The sequence below is a fragment of the Mus musculus genome, chromosome 4 (genome assembly GCF_000001635.26).
Source record: "Mus musculus strain C57BL/6J chromosome 4, GRCm38.p6 C57BL/6J".
Lineage (NCBI taxonomy): Eukaryota > Metazoa > Chordata > Mammalia > Rodentia > Muridae > Mus > Mus musculus.
This window is the reverse complement of record NC_000070.6, coordinates 58,009,136-58,014,568: the sequence shown is the minus strand read 5'-3', so window position 1 is coordinate 58,014,568 and position 5,433 is coordinate 58,009,136.

Genomic DNA, 5,433 nt, shown 5'->3' with positions numbered 1-5,433 from the left:
CATCAAAGTAAATGGAGAGAAGCTGGAAGCAATCCCACTAAAATCAGGGACTAGACAAGGCTGCCCACTTTCTCCCTACCTTTTCAACATAGTACTTGAAGTATTAGCCAGAGCAATTCGACAACAAAAGGAGATCAAGGGGATACAAATTGGAAAAGAGGAAGTCAAAATATCACTTTTTGCAGATGATATGATAGTATATATAAGTGACCCTAAAAATTCCAACAGAGAACTCCTAAACCTGATAAACAGCTTCGGTGAAGTAGCTGGATATAAAATTAACTCAAACAAGTCAATGGCCTTTCTCTACACAAAGAATAAACAGGCTGAGAAAGAAATTAGGGAAACAACACCCTTCTCAATAGCCACAAATAATATAAAATATCTTGGCGTGACTCTAACGAAGGAAGTGAAAGATCTGTATGATAAAAACTTCAAGTCCCTGAAGAAAGAAATTAAAGAAGATCTCAGAAGATGGAAAGATCTCCCATGCTCATGGATTGGCAGGACCAACATTGTAAAAATGGCTATCTTGCCAAAAGTAATCTACAGATTCAATGCAATCCCCATTAAAATTCCAACTCAATTCTTCAACGAATTAGAAGGAGCAATTTGCAAATTCATCTGGAATAAAAAAAAACCGAGGATAGCAATAACTCTTCTCAAGGATAAAAGAACCTCTGGTGGAATCACCATGCCTGACCTAAAGCTTTACTACAGAGCAATTGTGATAAAAACTGCATGGTACTGGTATAGAGACAGACAAGTGGACCAATGGAATAGAATTGAAGACCCAGAAATGAACCCACACACCTATGGTCACTTGATCTTCGACAAGGGAGCCAAAACCATCCAGTGGAAGAAAGACAGCATTTTCAACAATTGGTGCTGGCACAACTGGTTGTTATCATGTAGAAGAATGCGAATCGATCCATACTTATCTCCTTGTACTAAGGTCAAATCTAAGTGGATCAAGGAACTTCACATAAAACCAGAGACACTGAAACTTATAGAGGAGAAAGTGGGGAAAAGCCTTGAAGATATGGGCACAGGGGAAAAATTCCTGAACAGAACAGCAATGGCTTGTGCTGTAAGATCGAGAATTGACAAATGGGACCTAATGAAACTCCAAAGTTTCTGCAAGGCAAAAGACACTGTCTATAAGACAAATAGACCACCAACAGACTGGGAAAGGATCTTTACCTATCCTAAATCAGATAGGGGACTAATATCCAACATATATAAAGAACTCAAGAAGGTGGACCTCAGAAAATCAAATAACCCCCTTAAAAAATGGGGCTCAGAACTGAACAAAGAATTCTCACCTGAGGAATACCGAATGGCAGAGAAGCACCTGAAAAAATGTTCAACATCCTTAATCATCAGGGAAATGCAAATCAAAACAACCCTGAGATTCCACCTCACACCAGTGAGATTGGCTAAGATCAAAAATTCAGGTGACAGCAGATGCTGGCGAGGATGTGGAGAAAGAGGAACACTCCTCCATTGTTGGTGGGATTGCAGGCTTGTACAACCACTCTGGAAATCAGTCTGGCGGTTCCTCAGAAAATTGGACATAGTACTACCGGAGGATCCAGCAATACCTCTCCTGGGCATATATCCAGAAGAAGCCCCAACTGGTAAGAAGGACACATGCTCCACTATGTTCATAGCAGCCTTATTTATAATAGCCAGAAACTGGAAAGAACCCAGATGCCCCTCAACAGAGGAATGGATACAGAAAATGTGGTACATCTACACAATGGAGTACTACTCAGCTATTAAAAAGAATGAATTTATGAAATTCCTAGCCAAATGGATGGACCTGGAGAGCATCATCCTGAGTGAGGTAACACAATCACAAAGGAACTCACACAATATGTACTCACTGATAAGTGGATACTAGCCCAAAACCTAGGATACCCACGATATAAGATACAATTTCCTAAACACATGAAACTCAAGAAAAATGAAGACTGAAGTGTGGACACTATGCCCCTCCTTAGAAGTGGGAACAAAACACCCATGGAAGGAGTTACAGAAACAAAGTATGGAGCTGAGATGAAAGGATGGACCATGTAGAGACTGCCATATCCAGGGATCCACCCCATAATCAGCTTCCAAATGCTGACACCATTGCATACACTAGCAAGATTTTACTGAAAGGACCCAGATGTAGCTGTCTCTTGTGAGACTATGCCGGGGCCTAGCAAACACAGAAGTGGATGCTCACAGTCAGCTAATGGATGGATCACAGGGCTCCCAATGGAGGAGCTAGAGAAAGTACCCAAGGAGCTAAAGGGATCTTCAACCCTATAGGTGGAACAACATTATGAACTAACCAGTACCCCTGAGCTCTTGACTCTAGCTGCATATGTATCAAAAGATGGCCTAGTCGGCCATCACTGGAAAGAGAGGCCCATTGGACACGCAGACTTTGTGTGCCCCGGTACAGGGGAACGCCAGGGCCAAAGGAGGGGAGTGGGTGGGTAGGGGAGTGGGGGTGGGTGGGTAAGGGGGACTTTTGGTATAGCATTGGAAATGTAAATGAGCTAAATACCTAATAAAAAATGGAAAAAAAAAAAAAAAAAAAAAAAAAAGAAATGGATCTTTATGGTAGGACTTTTTAAACACCAGCATGCACGGGAGTAACAGAGCGTCTCAGAAAGCAGATTCTTTCTTACTCTGATGTAAAGCGAAGCCCTGCACTTCTACCAAGCTCCCAGGTGATGCTCATGAGGTCTTTGCCTTGGATCAAGGTCTACCTGGGACTTGACTAGGAAAGACTAGGGCACGGAAGAGAACTCACTCTTCATTTCCATGCAATGAGAGTCTTGACTCTAAGTCCTTCTTTCTCTCTGTCTACAATTCCCTCCTGTCCCTCCTTCATTGATTGTATCTTAACTTTATCTTCTTTTGCTCTCTTTCTTTTCCCTGCTTCCTTTTCTTCCTTCCTCTCTCTACTTATGTTGTTCCTATTCTTGTTGACTGGTTTTCTTGGCATCTTTTGAAGCCCCTCACTCAGGACTGTGTCTCTGTTTAATTTTTTTTTCAAAAAGCAAACAAATTTTTAAAACAAAACAGAACAACAACAGCTCTGACTTCTCATAAGGATCTCTCCCAAGTCTCTCTCTGACTTGCATGATTCCAATGAAAGAGTCTAGGAAAATGCATGTGAGCACATGTTGGGGAACAATGCAGTCAGTCAGGTTAGGTCCATAGGCAATGCCCAGACTTCTCTTATTCTAGAAAGTTCTTGGCTGGGTCCACTTTTCTGAGACTAGACATTTTCCCTATTTATGAACTACTTATGTAGCAAACATTTTCTTTAAAAAAAAAAAAAACAAAAAAAACCACAGTACTAGTTTTTGTAAACCTAACTATTTTCTGGCCACTAATGCTGCCTAAATTCTGAGAATAAACAAGCTTCTGTATGCGTTTTTTCTGACCCTCCTTGCCCTGGGGCTGGGTGAGCCATTTGGCAGCAAATGCTGTGAAAGTCTGCAAGTCTTAGCACTGGAGGACAGAAGTATGGCCCAGCCTCATGACCATCCAGAATCCGAGGCATGAGGCAGATGCTTGTCTTTAATTAGCTATGTCTGAAAGTCAGCTTTGTCTCTCTATGTGACAAGTGGCCCAGGCTTAAATTTTAAATCAATTCTAGCAGCATAAAACCTCAGAACTTGCTGTACTTCAATCATATCACCTTAGAATGAATTTATCCTGGAACTTGCAAGGTAAACCATGTGCAAGCGATGCCTAGAAGCCAGCCCTCCCGTTGGACCAGTAGTTGCTGAAGGTGGGCATGAGTTTGTGTCCCCCCTCCCCAAGGAGTCATTTATGGTTGCCATCACTCAGAGATGCTAGTGACAACTGTAGATAGAGCCCCAATGTCCCCTTGCTCAGTCTGTGTCACATCTATCTTCCCTTCTTGAATAAAAACCCGAGAGAAATGAAGGGAGAATCCATGAGGATAAGACCTTTGATCTGTAATTGTGAAGTTGGGATTTTGTTGTTGGTTTGGTTTAGTTTGGGAGTTTTTTGGCTGCAGTTTGCCAAACCCTGATTTCACAATCAGGATGATGGAAGGATCAAGCAGAGGGTTACTGGATTCTAATGCCAGCAGGGTCTAGATGACCAACATAAGCAAAGCACTTCAGGAGGCAAAAAATGAGGGAGGAGTTATTGGACAAAGACATAGGAAATGTTGTCTCTTATTGTTGTAGAAGAAAATAGCAGTGTGTACACAAGACAAAAGTAGCATCCTGTTGTTTGATCACTTTTGGTTCAGTCTTGCCAGCAAAAGCAGACCAAGGTCCAGTTAGCCATGGGTGTGCATCCCCTCCAGACCCAGGCACTTGTCGCTCCATCAACACAGGACTGGGGTGGGGGAAGAATCCAAACAAAGGATTTTCCTCATTTTCCTTTATTGTATCTCTCATATTTTTCTCATCCTTGTTGCTCTGAGGAGTAGAAGTCATAGCCAGATTGTTTTGTTTCAACCTTAAATTTTTGCTGGCTGGCTGTGTGTGTGTTTGTGTGTGTGTGTGGGGGTGTGTGTGTGTGTGTGTGATTGCTAATAAAGACTTTTTAAAGAATTTTTTAAAGATTTATTTATTTACTTTATGTATGTGAGTACACTGTAGCTGTACACATGGTTGTGAGCCTTCATGGGGTTGTTGGGAATTGAATGTTTAGGACCTCTGCTTGCTCTGGCCCAAAGATTTATTTATTATTATAAATAAGTACACTGTAGTTGACTTCAGATGCACCAGAAGAGGGTGTCAGATCTCATAATGGGTGGTTGTGAGCCACCATGTGGTTGCTGGGATTTGAACTCAGGACCTTTGGAAAAGCAGTCAGTGCTCTTACCTGCTGAGCCATCTCGCCAGCCCCTGAGACTTTTTTTTTTTTTTTTTTTTTACAGATTTTAAGAGCTGTAAACACAAAGATAGTGCTAGGAAAACCATACTTGGCCTATAAAGCCTAACATCTCCCCTGCCCCTAACAGGAGAGTTTGTGTGAAAGGGAGTTTCCAAGTAGTCAGAACAAAAAGGCAAAATTTGTGGAATCTGCGAGTCATGATACGCATTTACAGAAATCCTTAATTAGAGGATTAAGGTGTTAATACTTCTTTTTCTACTGCACATTTTCTTTAAATTCCTAGATCAAATTAGCTTTGAGCCACTTAATGTGCATGGTTTCTGATGAGGTGGGGGCGGTCAGAGAATAAAGAAATGTGTAGAAATTGATGGCAAAGGACTAAGAGCAAGATAAGAGAGCCGATTGGCTTCTGCATCAACCCCCCGACCCCCGTTTTCAGGGTCTGGACTGGCCAACTAGTCACCTGGTCACAGCATAAAAGGTGAAACTAGGTTCAGAGTCCCAAAGTTCTAGGTTCTGAGATGACCCATCCAATGATGTCATAGAAAA